Below are 19,617 nucleotides of genomic sequence, written 5' to 3' on the forward strand. Positions count from 1 at the left end.
TTGTTGATATTGTGGTTTCAGCACATGTCCTTACTTTGTGGCACTACAAGATTTTCCAGGCTCATCTCAGGTATTTCCTGCCCCAGTCCTAGAATCAGCCATTTCTCCAAGGAGCCCTATTTCCTTTGATTGGAGCCCAAGATCTAGGTACCAGGTGCACTCATTGATACTGGAGTGTCATCGCTTCTAGGCCTCTCAGCAGATAAAGCAAGAAAAAACGAGCGTGTGTTTACTAGCCGATATATGTCAGTGTATACGAGTATGTACAAACACACATACATAGACAAACATAGAAATATACACATATACAAATATATAGAGAGACACGATCATTTATACATATGGCCATCAGTAGCTATACTAAATTCAACGTGATTTCCTACTGATGTCTCCAACTCTAATCCATTACCATGTGGATCACACTAACCTCCTCCCCTTGCTGATCTGTAACTTCGTTCTGACAGTAAGAAGCCTAGCTGCCAGCAGCTGCCATCCACCACTTAATTGTTCATTCTAGTATATATGCATAGAAATATCAGAAATGTTAACCTGTACCCCTATGGGAACCAGTTTTTCAACTAGGGCACAGTATTTAAGAGGTTTATCGATTGCATTCATTTCCGAAGTTATCTGATCAAACCTTTCCCCACCCCCTTAAGTGCCCTGGTTTCACACACTGTAATGTAATTGGAGTCTCCTGTTATAGTCTTTCCTGGGATCCCCCAACCTACTGAACACTTTTGAAATGTACGTACAATATAGTTCACTGTGTGATAAAGTTCTGTGCATTTGAACAAATGGATGTCATGTACTCACCGTCACACGTACTATATTATCATAGACAGTAGTCTCACTGCCCGAGAGCCCCCTGTGCTCCACCTCTCCACCCCTCCCTGCCCCACTCCCCTGGCAGCCCCTGATCCTCTTATTGTCTTATAGTTTTGCTTTTTCCAATACATCATATAACTGAAATTATACCGTATGTAGCCTCATCTGGCTTCTTTCACTTAGCAGTATGCATTTATGTTTTCTGCCCCACGTCCTCGCTGGAAGCTGGTGCTGTCAGTGTTCCAGGTGTTTGGCCGTTCTGATAGGTGTGGAGTGGTATCTCACTGTTGTTTTAATTTGCATTTCCCTGATGACATGTGATGTTGAGAATCTTTTCATGTGCTTATTTGCCATCTGTGTATCTTCTTTGATGAGGTGTCTGTTTAGATCTTACTTTCTTTCATAATTGAGATTTTATTAGCTGTTTGAAGGATTAGCAATTATGAAAAACTTGTACACAATGCTTAATGTATGCATACATACCAAAAGTATAAGAAGCCATGTAGTTCTAAATGCTTTTCTAAACAGTTATTCTATTGATCTTCCAGCTTAAAATTTGTAAATTTTCCCTAAGAAGGTATCAAATAGTAGTATCTTCAAAGGTTGACAAGCTGTTACATTGTAAGTCTCAGCAGTTCACATTTTAGTATCATACACCCTACATGCTTACATTTTCAATCTGTTACAGCACACTCACAAAGTGTTTAGCAAAACTGGACACCATGACCAGGGGGTTAAAAAAATGCACACAGTCTGAGAGCCAACGGAGAGTCACGATCTGAGAGCAGTTTTCTTGAAGAAACAATTCTACTGAAAACAGCATGGGAATAGAGGTCATTTTAGATGTTCAAGGTGAGGCACCATTCTGGGTCAGCAGTGGCTTTTGCAGCCTGCCAGTAGCTTTGGGGACAGCGCAGGCTTCCACTGTCCCCTTTCTCTCATTTTTCATGTTGTGAGCCCATCCTCTCCACCACCGACTGCAGCTCCTACCTATACGTGGACTTTTCTCGTGTCTGTCACATTCAGAAGCCCTGACAGAGGACATGATTGGTTCAGACAGTCACCGTCATCCAGTATGGATCTAGTTGTCCCAGACACCTGACCTCACATCATAGGTGGGCTTTGGGAAAGGCACCCACCACGGTTCAATGAACTATGACCAGGTGCTGGGGTCACATGTATCAGACATCAAGGCTTAAAAGTTGGGAGTCCCTGACTCTCAGATGAGGTGCAGTGCTTACACAGGCTAGTTTAGACTTGTCTTGGGCAAAGTTGGTGATGAGTTTTCTCCAATGACAAACTCTCCCCATCACATCCCTGCTAACAAATACCTTCCCCCAACACATTAACATTTGAACAAGGGAGCTCCTGAAGAACAGGGCCATCTGAATCCAAGGGAGTTTCTGGTTTGGGGGCTAATCCCCTGCCTGAAAGGACACAGTCCATCCAAGGGTTCATTACTCCCACAGAGCTATGGCATTAAGCTGTTGTCATGACAGAGTGTGGACATTGTAACAAAAGGACTTGTTAGCAGGATCAAGAGTATAAGAGGCAGAGGAGTATACTTTGGGTCCATTCATTCTGGGTGTGGATTGCTGCTATTCTGTGTTCTGCTGACCATTTGTAACATTCACTGAGCCGTGATTCTATATATAAGTGCCTAGTGATAACTTCAGTCAACATTTGCATAGGCTTTATTTTCACATGCATTCAATCTGGTGATGTCACATGATGTCGATATCATTAGGGCAATTATGAGGAGGAGTGAACTGACAAGGAGAAAAATTAAGTACTTTGTTCAAGGTGTCACAGCCTGGTATGTGAAGCCAAAATGTAAGCCACTATGGAAGGCAGGCCCCAGGAAAAAGTGGTGTCATCATGGCCTCCTAAAGGTAGGTATAACAGTTGGTGTTCTTTGCTTTTTTTTTTTGTTTTTTTTTTGAGGATTTGGTTGTTGGTTTTTTGTTTGTTTGTTTGTTTTCAGTTTTGTTTTTTGGTGAGTCTGCTTGGCTCATAAATGATCTCTGAGAACTGCAGTGTGAGAAGCGTCTGTACGTGGATGTGAGGACTGAAGGTGAGATGGGGTACAATCACATCTTTAGTATCTCATTGAAATAGGTCATATCTCCCAGAAAGAAGACATGGCATTGTCGTGAAAGTAAATGGTATTTTCCATGAATCAAAGCTAGTTTTACACCTCAAGGACTCCTTCAGAAAAATTCACCAGCTTTCGCTAGTCTCTTGAAGGAAACTGCCCGCAGGATCATTATATATCCCCTTTCTCTTCTCTACCTGCCATCCTGAGGAACGTAGTTTCATGGAGTCTGAAGCACAATATTTATCAAAGGGGAGAAAGCACTTGATGTTAGCCAAATTTGTTACTGGCATGTTTCCCCATTTCCTTTGTTAAAACTCACTTCAATCTTGGACCAAAATATTTCATTGCTATTGAAGCCCAGATCTTTCTAATCTCTGTTCGATGCTTGTACTTCGCAGTAAAACTCGCAAGGATGTTGTGATTAGAGTGCAGCTGCCTCATGAGCTCTGTCCATTTGGTTCTCATATTGGGGGATGACTACGTGATGCTCTTCAAGTTGTGAATGTCTGCACTGCTGAGTCTCAGGGGAGAAGGGAACTGCAGGATTCAAATGCTCTGAGCTATTCTTGGCACTGAAGGTGTTACTTTAAGGACTCATTATAAACCTGGATGTTATTCTCTTTGGAACATTTTGAAATGGTCTCAAAGAGTTCACCACTGAGCAGCAGGAGTTGTGTCAGGTTATGTTAACCTTCACCCAAGAGCAACCCACTCTTTCCTCAAGAAAAGCAGTTAGAAAAATATATCTTTTACTTGTGATGGACAACATGCCAAAAATGTTATTATAAATTGGTAATTTATTGTTTTGTAATTTATTATGAATGGGTAATTTATTATAAATCAATAACTTACTGTTTTGGTTTTTACCTAAGAGACCTGTCACGGAGGAGAAGTGGAGTGTGAGTACTTTTCTACCACCCATTACAGGGTTGTTTGTGTTTGGTCACCCAGTCACCAGAGTTTCCATCAAAACCAAAAGCTAAACTTCTGTTCCTGGCAGTAGGGCAGTTTGGGCACCCAGCTCAATGCTTCTGATTGAAATGATGACATTGTTAAATAAAAACTTCCTTTTTAATGCATTGTTGGCTGGCACCAATGTAAGAAGTCCACAGGGACTCAAAACAAAGCAAGATGACAAACCTTAGGGGTGAAGCAAGTGCAAAGCTAGCTTTCATTTTGAAGGTTTCTGTTGAAAGGGAGTACTCGAGCTTCTGCTTGGATGAGTACCTCAGTGTGAGAGGCCAGGTGAAAACCCTAAGGAGCACTCTCGTGATGCAAAATACCTGCATAAGACTGGGACCCCAGCTCTTTTTTCCTCGGGCCTGTGGTGCCAGCACGATAGGCAAGCGTCGCGGTCTTCGTGCTGCCACGAAGCTCCGGAGTCACCGATGAGATCAGAAGTGGTACGATAAACAGTACAAGAAAGCCTATTTGGGCACAGCCCTGAAGGCCAACCTTTTCAGAGGCGCTTCACATGCAAAGGGAATTGTGTTGGAAAAAGTAGGGGTTGAAGCCAGACAGCCAAATTCTACCATCAGGAAGTGTGTCAAGGTCCAGCTGATCAAGAATGGCAAAAAAAAAAAAAAAAAAAAAAAAAAAAATCACAGCCTTTGTACCCAATAATGGTTGTTTGAATTTTATTGAGGAAAATCATGAAGTTCTGGTTGCTAGATTTGGTCGCAAAGGTCATGTTGCAGGTGACATTCCTGGAGTCCGCTTTAAGGTTGTCAAAGTAGCCATTGCCTCTCTTTTGGCCTTATACAAAGGCAAGAAGGAAAGACCGAGATCATAAGTTTTGATGGTGAAAACACAGTAGTAATAAATGTTTATATAACAAAAAAAGAGCAAAAGAAAAACTGGGACCCCAGTGTTCTAGGCTATAATTTTAAGTGTAAGGATGAACCAGAAATGAACCCTAATATGCAGAAGTTAAGGCAAGGAAACTTACCTGTCCAGACTTAGTGCTGGGGAAAAGAATAAGCATTCCCCTGAGAACACATATATTATACAAATTTTCAGTCTAAATTCAAACAATCTCTGATGCCACCAAAAACCACAAGTGCTTAATTTTATTTAAAGTGGTCTCAGGTTGGTAGCACCTTCAGGCTACCGTGAAAAGCAAATGTAAATCCTCTTTGAATGAACTCAATTCAACATTAGCCCAGGATTCAAAGAACTTCTGGGGATAATGATCCAAGGAGAAAAGCTGCTCTTAGCACAAATTACAAAACCCACAAAGAAGTACAGTACCATGTGTGAGAACCAGCAGTATCAATAGACAGCAGAAACAAGTCCTCAGAGAGAATCTGAAAATATGAGCTAGAAACAATGGATCACACAAAATGACTATGAAGATATTTTTTAAAAAAAGATTAAAATTTAAAAGCAATACATGAAATGAAAACTCAGTGGATGGATTAACCAGCAGATAAGATATGGCTAAAGAGAAGTTTAGTGAACTTGTAGATAGGTCAGAAATGTTTTCCAGAATGCAACTTAGAGAGATAAAGGGAAACAAAACATGAAAGAGGAAACAGAGAGGCTACAATGGTAAGGCATAACATGTGTCTTAATAAAGTATCACCATGAGATATGGAGAATAAGCCATATTTTTAAAAATTGTGGATGAAAAATTCTCCACAATTGTGGAAGGACAGCAATTTTCAGATTCAAGGAGTATGGTGAATTCCAAGATGAAAGCAGATGGAAGACCCGTTGTACAAGAAAAAATGCTAAGCAAAGAAAGTGGTGAATATGTAAGTAAATCTAATGTACATTTACAATACAGCATAATATTAATAATATGTGATTTATTGGTCAAAAACAGTATGGTATTAAAATTCTGGACAACAAAATGTGAGTTGGAAGGGTGTTGGTTATTATTAGGGTTTTGGAAGTCTTTACTCAAGCAGAAAGTATTGCTCAAGAGGAAGCTGAAGATGCTGTTGAAGTTTAGTCTTTAGAAGCTACTTGCACATATTTGAAGATTTCGGGTAGCCAATGTGAGACTAGAAACCACTCTTAAAAACAGAGATGGTAAAAGGCTCTTTATTGCAATGCTGTGTATAATAGCAAAGGACTGAAAACAACGCATGTTCGTCAGTAGGTGACCACTTGAATACATCATGATACCGCCACGCAGTAGGGTTCTATAAAAAGAATGAAAATAGAATTTTGAAACAAAGTGGACAGAAAAAATGAAATGAGGCAATTGAAAACATCAATCACTCTGAAACAAGGCAAAAAAAGGAGGAACATATAAATAGAAAAAAGGGGACAAATATAAGCATATACTGAAATAACAGCAATGAATTTGAATCTAGTATATCAGTAACTATAATAAATGTAAATGACTAAACTCTGCAGTTAGGAGAACAGAGTATGAGACTGAGTTAAAAGAATTTTGTGTATATGCTGATTATAAGAGGGATACCTAAAATGTAAGGATCTTAAATGGTTGAAAGTTAATGAATGGAAAAATATGTATCAGGTGAATATTAACCCCCTAAAAGCTGACAAACAGTCTTTACAGAAAATAAATTTTGCTGGACATTTACTAGTGATAATGATGATGAAAAGCTCAACAGATAAGAATGAACTTGTAAGAAATTAATATTTAACTTCAAATTACCTAAATCAAAATTTGACTTATCTGAAAGAAGAAATATATGAATTCATCTTATCTGTAGGTAATTGTAGCTGAGGAACTATGATGGATAAATCAAGCAACCCAAATATTAATAAGTACATAGACGATGTATAATAATACACCTCAAAATTAGAGAAAACACCTCCCTTTCAAACATCTAGAATGCCTGTGAAAGTCGACCATTTTCTAGGTTCTAAAGCCACCGGCATCAAGTTTACAAAGATTGGCATCCTACGTGACCACAATGCAATTATGCTAGAGAACATTTATAAAACAGCAACAACAAACACCTGGAGAAAATCAGACGTTTCAACGTTAAAAATAAACTTCTAAACCACTCATTGGTCCCTGAAGAATTGTAATGGAAAAAAATTTAGACATGAAAAATAATACAAATATTACATATGAAACTTGTGGGACAGCCAAAACAGTACTCTATTAGCCTAAGTATTAACATTAGAAAAAAAGAGAAAGTCTGTGAAATAATGAGGAAAGCATCCAGTTTCTCTTCATGAACACAGCAGAATTTATCCAGAGACAGTGGAAGGACTGATGAAGGAAATGTAATGATAAATGTAACTTGCCTTAGAAAAGATCAATGAAACCAAATGCTGTTTCTTTGAAAAGGTTACATGAAGAGAAAACCTTTGCTAAGATTTATTAAGAAAAAGAGAACAAAGGCCCCAGAGAATTATACTAGAAAATAAAAAGGGAACATACACTGCTGACATTAAATGGATAAGAAAATATGTTTACTCCTTCATGCCACTACATTTCAAAAAGTAATGAATGGGAAAAATTTCTTTAAAATTTAGTTCATCAAGAAGAAATAGAAAAGATGAACAGTCTTAAAATGATTAAGGAGATCAAGTCAGCAGTTTAAAAATATTCTCTCTAACTCCAGTCCCAGTTGGCTTCTCCAGCGGTTCTAGCAAATATTCAGGAAGAAAGAATTACTCTAAGTGACAGATAATATAAAATAAAGAAAAAAAACACCCAATTCACTTTGTGAGGTCGGCATGACTTTAGTACCAAAAATCTGATAAGAAAAGTATGAAAAAGTAACATCGTAGATCAATCTCACTCATGAGTGTAAATGCAAAAAAGCTCAGAGAACAGATGAAATCAAGCAATATACAACAAGACGAACGCATCATGACCAATACGATCTAATCCTGGGATTAAAAGGTTAGTTTAAAATTAGAAAAGTGATTTATGAAATTCACTACAATAATATATGAAGGGATTAAGACACAGAAAAAACGTTTGATAAAATTTCATTTATAATCATGATAAAATCTCTTAGCAAACTATAAGGAGGAGGGAACTTTCGTAACCTAACGAAGAGCATTTTTAAAAACTTTTTAAAAACAAATATCTTACGTAATGGCAAAATGTCGAAAGCCTTTTCTTTAAGATAAAGAGCAGAAGTAGTTGGCGTTCAATACCTCTAGTCAATATTTTATTGCATGTGCTAGAACGAACAATAGCGAGAAAAAGAAATGATATAAATATGTAAAATGAGACGTGGAACTGTCATTATTATTTGAGGACATTGTATAAGTAAAAAATTTAGAAGAGAAGCCACCAATAAGGTATTTTAATTAACAAGAGAATTTAGCAAGGTTGCTGTATAAAATCAATCTACAAAATTCCTCAGTGAAAAGGGGTTTTATAATATGTAGCGAATTACATATGCACTTACCCCGGTATTGCAGCCCTGTTCCAATCGATGCACCTCAAAGAGAACATAATGAAAAAAGGTATGCACAAGCGTGGGTGTTACAGCACTGTTTGTAACAGCAAAAGGAGAAAATAACCCAATTGTCCGTAAGCAGGAAACTGATTAAACAAATTGGTTGTGTATGATATCTCTGCACAGCTGAGTACCTTGCTGTTCAGAAAGGAATGAGGCCTACCTCTAGATCCTGCTTTGGGATGTCTCCATGCTCTGCCGAAAGCAAGGCCGAGAAAATGTGTTACCATTGGGTGCACATGAATATACAGACGTCAGTGTATGTCAAAAATAAAACAAGAAAGGATAAATAAACAACTAAAATAGAATGGTTCTCTCTCAGGAGAAGAAAGGAACAGGATGGAAAAGAAAGAGATAAAAGCTAGACCTCTTTGAATACAACTTGTTTTGGAGAGTTAAATTTCAAACTATGTAAGAGTTTTACATAATTATGAAACAAAATTACATATTAATCCTTAAAAATCAAAAGCAAAATGAAACAAATCTAACGGTATATTGATTTGTTGGTATTACCACACAGAGAAAATTATTCTAATTGACTTTAAAACAGTAATTCGATCATGCATTTCTAAGGGAGATATATCCTAAGAACTGCAAATATGTAATCACATCATTATTAATAAAATTGCTATTGGTATTCTGAAACTAATATAGATAGGTAGATAAGAAGCAAATAAACAATTATATCAATATGGTTGGAAACTAAGATTTCAATGTCAAATATAAAACCAAAGAAGTCTGTGAACTCAAAATGTACTTAATATTTAATCTTTTTAAACATACATTTCTTCGCTCTTTCGTCCACTGAAAAGGCCTTGAACCAGTGACCAACCCACTAGGCCCAGACTGGAGTCCTTACATGCTATTTCCTGCTAACAGGAACCAGGGCTCCTGGGAGAAACGGCTGCTTCCAGCAGGTCGGCATGTAGCACCGTGTTTCCCGAAAGTAAGACCTAGCTGGACAATCAGCTCTAATGCGTCTTTGGGAGCAAAAATTATATAATATAATATAATATAATATAATATAATATAATATAATATAATATAATACAATATAATATAATACCGGGTCTTATATTAATTTTTGCTTCCAAAGACGCATTAGAGCTATTGTCCTGCTAGGTCTTATTTTCGGGGAAACAAGTCATCTTGTCATACAGGACAGCAAGGATCCATCAGACAGCTCATTGTGTAAAGGACTCAGAAGCCACTTGACGAGACTTCCAGAGGGCAGAGGTAGGACAGGTTGAGCATTACCAAAAATTACAGCTATGGATTTAAGCATATCACATATACAGAGGGTGTTAAAAAAATGTGTACACATTTTAAGAAAGGGAAACTGTATTAAACTTGTAATACTCAACATATACCAATAACAAAAGATGAATACAAGTCATGTTTGATTTCTGCAATTACAAGAGGTGCTCAAAGTGGTTGCCATCAGTGTCCAGACACTTCTGATTATGGCGAACTACTGCTTGAGCAACGTTGACCAAAGTGTCCACTTGTATATGTTTTTTTGGCACCACCAGTATGAGTTCAGGAGTTATTCATGATAAAAACAAACAAGCAAATGAACGCATTTAAAATCTCTTCATTGATCGCCTTTAGGAAACCAGGAAACTAACCCCTTTATTTTGAAAAGTGATGAATAAAGGAAAAGAATCAAGAGTTTATATTATCTTTTCTGTATGAACTGTTCCTCAAAGCAAGCAAATAGTTGATGAAAAAAAGTTTCCCTTTATTACTGCTTGTAAATGAAGAAATAATAAAATCAGAGTGTCATGTGTTTTGAACCCCTAATAGTCACCAGTGGTTGCTAACCTGACATAAAGACAGGCAACTAGATGTTATGTGTTCCAGACATAAAGAATAACTAGGTGTTACATGTCCCGCAGTCTGTCAAGTTCTTCCTTTCACTGCCACCCCCACCAAAGGATCAGATATGAATCAGGCATGCCTTTATCAATTTATAGGAAACAAGAAGAAAAGAACACTGATAGCACAGAGATGCAATTAGCAAAACCCAAACTGTGGCAAATTGTAAGGGACAAATGACCGAGTTTCTTCACAAATTAAACTGCAAGGAAAAGAGGGGAGGAGGTAAGAAAGGCTGGGGGAGCAGCAATCCCACAATCATAGCATCCCAGATTTCTTCTGTCTGGTCCACTCCCCTTAGAGTGAGACCTGCATATTTTCAAGAGACGACTCTAATTCTCCAGATATTGTACCCACATCCAGGAAGCAAGAAGGGCCAAATTCTTTTCTTTTTTTCATTAAAATTTATTGGGATGACAATGGTTAGTGAAATTACATAGGTTTCAAGAGTACAATTCTATAATACATCATCGATATATCACATTGTGTGTTCACCACCCAGAGTCAGTTCTCTTTCCATCACCATATATTTGACCCTCTTTTCTCTCTTCTACTTGAAAGTCTTTCTTTGATTTCGGAAGGGCAGCTCTTTTCAGGAATTTCTAACCAAAACTCCAGCAGACTCCGGCCTCCTGGCACCCCCAGCTACAGAAGAGTTTACATTGTCTCAAGGAAACTAGGGCTTAGGTTAGTTAGGACAAGGGGAGAGTGGGCATTAAGCAGCAGGCAGCCGCTTGTCTCTGGTACAAATGGATTTGTGTTGTCCTAGACACATGGCTTCACCTGATGATGCAGAGACACGACGGGGGCCCAGACCACAGCTCATGGCTTGGAACAGAGGGACATTTCTGACTTGTAAGGAAATCTGTGTTCTCATTAGTACCATCGTCCGACCAAGGTAGCTCACCTGCCCGTTGACTATGTGATGGTGTCGCAATCACCAACTGTAGTCCTCGCTTCCCCTCACCCTGACTTTTTGTCCTAATGCCATTAAATGCAAGGAGTTTTCTTAAAAGCTCTACAAGTTTAATTTTCTAGACATTGAGATCCATTATAGCCTATATATGGAGGCATTTTCAGTTTTTTAGATATCATATAAAAGAAGAATGAGATTCCTATTCTTCTGACTTTAAACATTTTCCCTCTACTTCAATAGAATACTGAGAATAATATAAAATCATATTAGTAATACCATCAAGTCTTAGAATCTATAGCTATTACTAGTCAAATATCTATGCCAGAGAATTAAACCAAAGTCAGGAAACTTATTTCTTCATGTCTCTCCCTATCTTCCTTTCATCCATAGAATTTTTCACACTTATTTTGTAGAGCATGTGTGATTTGAAATGTGTCCCCCAAAAGTAATGTAGAAGTCCCTGGCACTTGTGAATGTGACCTTATTTGGGAACAGAGTCTTTGTAGATAATAAAGTTAAGATGAGGGCATTTGGTTGGGTGGGCCCTAATCCAGTATGACTGGTATTAAATGGGGAAGTTTGGACCCAGACACAAACATGCGTGGAGGGAAGGTGGCGGGAAATAGTCATGTGGTGACAGGCAGACATTGGATCGATGTACCTGTAAACCCAGAACACGGAGGATGGCCAGCCACCCCAGAAGCTAGGAAGAGGCAAGGAAGGATTCTACCCAGAGTGTCAGGGAGCATGGCTCCACCAACACCTGCATTTTGGATTTCTAGCCTCCAGTCCATGAGACTATACATTTTTGTTATTTTTAGCCACCCAGTTTGTGGTAGTTAGTGACAACAGCCCTAGCAAACTAATATAGAGCAATGTTAGGTTTATAAAGAAATTGATCAGAGAGGAGAGGGTTCCCTATATTCCCTCACACACACATTCCCTTATTATTAATAATAAGTATGGTACATGGGTTACAATTGATAAACCAATATTGATACCTATTATTAACGAAAGTCCATAGATTACATTAAGGCACACTCTTGTGTAGTATATTCTGTGTTTTTGTGTGGATGTAAGTTTCTAACTTATTGGGTAAATACCAAGGACACGATTGCTGGATGGTATGGTAGGAGTATGTTTAGTTTGTAAGAAACTGCCAGACTATCTTCCAAAGTGGCTGCACCATTTTGAATTCTTAACAGCGAGGAATGAGAGCTTATGTTGAGTCACATTCTCACCAGCCTCTGGTGTTGTATGGCACGTAGCCGTATCTCCTTGTTGTTTAATTGGCAAGTCCCAATGACATATGATGTGGAGAATTTTCTCATGTGCATATTTACCATCAGTTTATCTTCTTTGTTGAGCTGTCTGTTCAGATCTTTTGTCTATTTTTAAGTTGGGTTGTTTGTTTTCTTATTACTGAGTTGGTATATTTTGAATGCCATTCCTTCTCAGATATTCGTTTTGAAATGTTTTCTCCCACTCTGTAGCTTGTCTTTCATTTGCCTAGCAGTATCTTTTGCAGAGTAGGAGTTTTTAATTTTGATGAAATACAACATCAATTTTTTCCTTTCACTGTGCTTTTGGATCTAGAAAGCTATCGGAAAGCCTGAGGTCAACTAGATTTCATCCTGTTATCTTCTGTAAGTTTTAGAGTTTTGTGTCTTACACTTAGGTCTGTGATCCATATTGAGTTGATTTTTGTAAAAAGTATAAGATCTGTGTCTAAAATAGTTTATGTGCACATACATGTCCAGTTGTTCCAGCACCATTAGTTGAAAAGATTATCCTTTCTCCATTGAATTGTCTTTGTTCCTGTGTCAAAGCTCAGTTGGCTGTCTGTGTAGGTGTATTGCTGTGCTCTTTGCTCCGTCTCCTTGATCTATTTTTCCATTCTTTTGCCGATACCACATCATGTTGATGACTGTAACTAATAGTAAGTCTTGCAGGCAAACAGTGTCGGTCCTCCAACTTTGTTCAAATTGTGTTGGCTATTCTGGGTTTGCCTTGCTGTATAAACTTTAAACTTTAGAATCAGTTTGTCAGTATCCACAAAATACCTTGCTGAGATTTTGATTCCAATTGCACTGAATCTACAGATCAATTTGGAAAAAACAGACATCTTGACATTTGAGAGTTCCTATCCATCTGCACAGAGTCTTTCTCCATTATTTAGTTCTCCTTTGATTTCTTTCATCAGAACTTTGTAGTTTCTTCATATAGACCTTGTACATATGTTGATAGATTTATGTCTAAGGGTTTTGATGTGTGTGTGTGTGTGTGTGTGTGTGTGTGCGCGCGCGCGCTAAGGAAAGAGGATTTCTTTAAAAGGTATTTTGAAGAGAAAATAAAATTACAGAGAAGTAACATAAAAGAACAATTAAGCTGTAATTTAAGGCATAATTCTAAATGCAAAATACCAAAACAACAGAATAGTTTGCTAAAGGCATAAAGAAACCCCCAAAGTCTTCTGTAGAGAAACAAACATGAGAAAATGAGCTGAGATTCACAAGCATAGTTCTGGGTGGAGCTGACTCTTTCCAGAGTGAGTACATCCAGCCAGCAGGGCCCTACCACTTGCCCTGCACCTTGCCCAGGCCAGGCAAGGAGGAGGGGGAAGGAGAAAGGGTGCCAGCAGGGCCCTTCAAAGACCCAAATCTCACTTCCACTGATCAGAAAGCCAGGTGGGCGATCTGAGACATCACCTCTTCTGAGAAAGTACAGGCTCTCCCACAGACTCAGGGGAAATGCCAAGCCCTGTCCAAAATTAGACATCTCATCTCACACATAAGGATAACTGGGACAAATGCTGTTTATCGAGTACTGCTGCAGTAAAACTTTCTCCTGGAGAGGAAAGAGTCTTTGTTTATTAGTCACTGGGTGGTAGAGATTGGACCCTGACAGCAGGAGTTTCAAGAAAACAAACGACACAAACTTCTCTTGGGAGAAATAAACAGGAATTTGGGGGTGGAAGGAAAGCTGAGAACAAAGGGGAGAAGAGAAACAGAAAAACCGGAGGGTGACTGAGCAGCCCGGCGTGGTGTCAGAAGACTCGACTCTACTGTGGAAGGAATATCCAAGTTCATGCTGTGTGGGTCATTTCAAGGTCTGGGATGCCATCACAAATTGACCCCTTCCTCATCTTCCTGTTCTATCAGTTATGTGTGCTATACCCAACAGCTTTGTGTGAAACCAAGATTTGGGTGGAAATCAAGGAAAGAAGGCTGAATTCTGCATCTGGGTCAGCACAGAAAAGAAGCTGTAGGGGGTAAAACACAACTGATCTTCTAAAGGTGTTGCAGAAGCAGCAAGTCAAGGCCGATGTGACCATGAGAATATAAATTTCAGGGAACGTGCAGACATCATGGAGAAAATGTAGGATACGAAGAACAAATGCTCACCTAGGTCACGAAAAGAAACAAAACGTCTCCTTTTTAAAAACGATGACAACCAGTGTTAATTGAGTGTTTATCGTGTTTCAGTCTTTGTGTCAAGCAATTTACAAGCATCTCCTTTGACCCTATAGTTCTATGAGGTTAGCACTCTTGTTATTACCTTCATTTGCAAATAAGAAAATTGGGACTTAGAGGTTATAACTTGCACAAGGGCACTCAGTGAGTGACCCAGCCAGGATCTGAGCCCAGAATGCTGGACTCCACAGCCCAAAGCTCTCCCACAGTGGTTTACAGCGCCCCCACCCCCACCCCACTTCATCCACTGGCAAGAATGAGTCCCAGCTCAGAGGTCTTACGATTTACTGAAACTTTTTTGTGGAGGTCACCAAACCATCTCCCCTTTGCAAAGTCCAGTGATCTGACTTCTGACAAACGAAGCAGAATCCAGTCTCTTTTTAAAAAAATGGCAATAGCTAATGTTAACTGTGCACAAGTCAAGATGCTTCTGCCCCTCCTGGCACTTCATTTTTCTCTACAGTACTTATCACCACTTGACATTTTCTATGCAATTTGTTTATTTGTCTATTGTGTTGTCCCCAACAGCAGAGATTTCTGTTCTATTTTATTTGCTGCCATCTCTCTGTTATTTGGAGCAGTATCTGGAAAATGATAGCACAGACGAAAATTTGTTGAATGAGCCTTAATGTGTAACCAAGAGCACAACAATTTGGAGACCTGTGGTGGTGTTTTAAAAGTTGAACAAGCATCTACTCTATGAGCCAGCAATTTCCCAACTAAGTTAGATTTCCCAACCTAAAAGAAATGAAAACATATGTTAAAAAAATTATAGAGTCCTGTACAAGAATATTCATAACAACCTTATTCCTAGTAGCCAAACACTGGAATAACCCAAACATCCATCAACAGGAGACTAGATAGACAACTCAAGGTCTAGCCCTTAAATAGAATAGTACTCAGTAATGGAAAGGAACAAAGTACTAACTGATACAAAAAGCAGTATGCATGAGTCTCAAAAGCTAATGTGTGAAAATCTCCAGACACAGAAACATAATGGAATATATTGTTTCATTTTCTATGACTTTAGAGAACAGGCTAAGCGAATCCATGGTGATAGACATCGGAGCAGTGTTTACCTGGGGCGCACCGGCACAGACTGGGGGGCTGGCGGGGGCTTCCTGGGGTCATGGAAATGTCCTAGTTTTGGGTGGTGGTTACAGAAATGTAAACAAGTCCCCAAACGTATCAAATGGATCACTTAAGATGCGTATGTGCACCTACGGCTTCTAGATTACACCTCCATTGTTTAAAAAAATGTTTTTAAAAATATTAGACAAAAAGTTGGTGATGGAAGGAGAACTGACTCTGGGTAGTTGTGGGGACAAAACCCCAAAAAACAGTTTCCAGGCTCTCGGCCTCACATAGAAAGGTGCTGGCTCGGGTAGTAAATGGCCATCAACTGTGATCAGATGCCAGCAGCTGTGGCTAGTTGGCCGTCAGCTGTAACCCGTAAGCCATTGGCCACTAATATAACGGCTGTGGCTACGCTAGCAGAAGGAATGGGGGCTAGCAAGAAGATGGTTGCTGGCAAACGCGGACTGCTGTTAGGCAGGCAGATTATGTAGATCCTGCTTCCTGTGTCTCCAGCCCAGCCGCCAGCGAGAATATATTGGTTTGACTCCCCTATTTATTGCTCCGTGGGTGTTCCTTTTTGGCCTTACCGTGTCCTGCGTTCTTGGGCGGGGAGCGGGAGCTGAGACCCTGCACGACAAATGGCGCAGCGAGCAGGGTCCCCCTCACGACAGTAGTGAACACACAATGGGATTTATAGATGATTGTGGGGACAGAGCCCCAGAGAGCAGTTTCCAGGCTCTCGGCCTCACGTGGAAAGGTGCTGACTCGCGTAGTAAATGGCCATCAACTGTGATTGGATGACCGTCAGCTGTAACCAGTGAGCCATTGGCCACTAATATAACTGCTTGGCTACGCTAGCAGAGGGAATGGGGGCTAGCAAGAGCGGACTGCTGAGAGGCAGATGCGCCGGTGAGAATACAGTGGTCTGACTCCCCTACTTACGGCTCCGTGGGTGTTGTTTTTTTGGCCTCACCACGTCCTGCGTTCTTATGTGGGGAGCGGGAGCTGAGACCCCGCCTGACACCCCGCATGACAATGATGTAATACAGAATTGTACACCTGAAATCTATGTAATTTTACTAACAATTGTCACCCCAATAAATTAAAAAAACTATATTAGACAAAAAGAGTTGGAGAATCGTTCTTTTCTCTTGGGAAGCAGTGGGATCTAGTGAAATAGAATCCCATTTCCTTGCTGGGAGAACTCTCAGCCTGGGCAGTCTGAGGAATATAATGCTTACCTGATAGAATTTTTGTCAGGATTAAGTTAAGGGTAAAATATGCTCAGCATCTTAGTATCTGGCACAAAATAGTGTTCCAAAAATGGTCATTCTCTGTCCTGCTATTAAAAATAAAGGACAATTGTCTATCTTGATTGCTTTGCTCCAACTAATTCAAGGTCTAGGCTAGCTTTTCTGCCTATTTTCAATTTTCCAAGCATGCCTCTGTTGTTTAGAAATTGAAAATTTCAGTCCATAAAACCACAAGTGCTTTTGACCTTGACACAAAGCAAAATTAGGTCAAACTGAATAATTTAGATAATGGCAAGGTTAAAAGTCATTTCTGAAGTCTGTTCCAATTTCAGATCTGTTTTGTTCTGTGTCGACAGTGACTGACAAGAGCGGCTCATTGACAAAAGCCTTCAGGAAATGTCCACTGAAGGTTATGAATTTGGTTGGTGCTGTCACTTTATTACTGTAGACAAAGAAGGTAATTGTTGGTTAATTTGTATATTGACCTGTGACATGACTCCTGTCCTCTGATGTTGGGGACTCTGGACTCTGGTGTGACGTTGAACCTTTGATGTGGCTCCTTCAACTCATTTCCCTGAGGGGCCTCAAGACACAGCCAGGTGAGGAGGATGTCAGCCCTCATCAGGCTGTGACAGCGAGCCCCTGTCTCCTGCAGGCACCAGAATGGCTGCACGGGGCTCTGGGAGGCTGTGGGTAGCAGGCAGATGTGAGACTTCAAGCCCATGTCTGAGAACCTGAAGACGACATGAGGTAAAAGGACCTGTGACAACCAATAACCTGGCTTCGGAGGGCATGTGGTGAGGGTGACCAACAAACACCACTCCATCCTCCAAGGTGCTGGTCCTCTGCAGCCCCTGCCCATCTTCCTGAGGACAACCATCCCCTGGGACAGTGCAAGGTCTCCCTGACTTTCCCTCCAGGCCTAGGCTTGACCGTTGGGCAGCCAGGCTGGGAGTAGACTGTGCTTCTGGAGCCAGCTGAGAAGCAGCGAATGCTGAACTCCACCCCTTCCCTGGTTCTGAAGGCTGGGGTCCCCTTCCACCCTCATCAGCAGTCCCAGGAAACTTGGCCACCTGGATCCCAAAGCTCTGCCTTCCACCTCCAGGTTTTCCTTATGCTCTGGCATCATGAGGTCTTACTAGAATTAAAGAATAGAGATGTGGGACCCTACTTTCTCTCCATCCTGTCAGTGCCACATGACATGAGATATTTTATGGATTAAGGTAAACGTTATGAAGCCTCTGCAGCCTTGGGCCAGTTTTTCTTTCTAAGCCTTAGAGGCATATAGAAGTTTCCTCTTCTACAAAATGGGGTTGATAATACTGACCTCACGGGGCTGTCCTGAGGATTGAATGAAGAAACAAAAATAGTTCCCAGCACATTCCCTTCAGAGTGAGTGCTCAACAAATGGTAACTATGATTGTGTGTAATTATTTTTTAAATAATATCACACAACCTTACTCTCTCCTACGAGAGTCCCCAGGTGGTACTTTCTCCAGGCTTCACTATTATGCTGGGTGTTTAATTCATGCTGGTTTTGCCCTGATTCTTCTGAACCCACTGTGTTAGGGAACCTCACCTTTCCTTAGGTCTCATCTCTCCTCAAAGGAAATGGAAAAGGGGGTGTCCAATAAGGTATGATGCTTAGAGAATTCTTCTGAAATCCTGAAGAGTCCTTGTTTGCGCCCATGACTCAGTTTTTTCATATAAATAGCAAACACAGAACCTTTGTTGACCTACCAGGTGAGTAGAAATGTGGGAACACATAGATTGACATTAGTAAAATCTTCTGATGTCATCTGGTAAAAATGTTCTGAGGCGGTACATGTTTTTGCTACTTTTGCATATTATTATTCCTTAAGTAGGATGAGACCCACAGAATGATGACCTCTCATTGCTAGAAGGGTCCATGGAGATCATCTAGTCTACCACACCCTGACTGAGGTCCAAGGAAGGCCTTCAAGCAGAGGCTGTGACCCTCTGAAACTGCACCTAATTTTTTATGTTGTTTATGCGTGATTTTGGAGAGTGGTCCACAGCTTTCATAGAAGAAGCAAAGGCCTAAAGAGAGCAAGTGTGGTTTTTTCAAACTAATTTAAACATGGTTGCATCTAAAGGACGCCTACTGTTATTAGGAGTTGTGGGACAATGTCTTTATTGAGTCCCTGTGTCTTTATAGCCCATCTTTCAGGCAAACTCTCGGAATCTAAGAGGCTCACCAAGAATTTCCAGAGCCTTCCTTCTACCCATACACTGTACTCTTTCTCAGACGTAGGGTGGCCTGATTTCCAAACAACAACAAACAAACAAACCAGCAACAAAACAACAACAAACGTATGCCTAGTTAAATTTGAATTCCAAATAAACAACAACTAATCCTGTAGTATAAGTGTGTCCCACACCTGGCCCCCACATTTAACCAGGCAATCCTCTATGGAGAGAGCAAAGCCCGGTGGCCCAAGCCCTAGCCTGTAACGTATTTAAGGAACATTCCTGTGTAACTGCTGACGAAGAGCGGAGACCAGCACTGGGCCTGCAAGTCGTAGAGGCTCCCAAGGGCAGCACATACATCTATGGCTCATGGGTTAAGTAGTAATTTTCTAGGCTGCGGGGAGTGAGAGAAACCTCTCTAAGCTGAGGAAAACTGAAACTAGAGGTCAAAATACAGCCCCCTCCTGACCTACAGGCA

The 19,617-nt window shown here is 40.2% G+C and overlaps 1 pseudogene across 1 annotated transcript; it reads left to right on the forward strand.

The window, feature by feature from the left end:
- Window positions 1-4,198: 4,198 nt before the first annotated feature.
- LOC308493334 (small ribosomal subunit protein uS12-like) lies at window positions 4,199-4,718 on the forward strand (annotated as a pseudogene). The gene has a single exon. The product of its transcript is annotated as a small ribosomal subunit protein uS12-like (transcript).
- Window positions 4,719-19,617: the final 14,899 nt, after the last annotated feature.

This window comes from Rhinolophus hipposideros, assembly GCF_964194185.1.
Source record: "Rhinolophus hipposideros genome assembly, chromosome: 26".
Classification (NCBI taxonomy): domain Eukaryota; kingdom Metazoa; phylum Chordata; class Mammalia; order Chiroptera; family Rhinolophidae; genus Rhinolophus; species Rhinolophus hipposideros.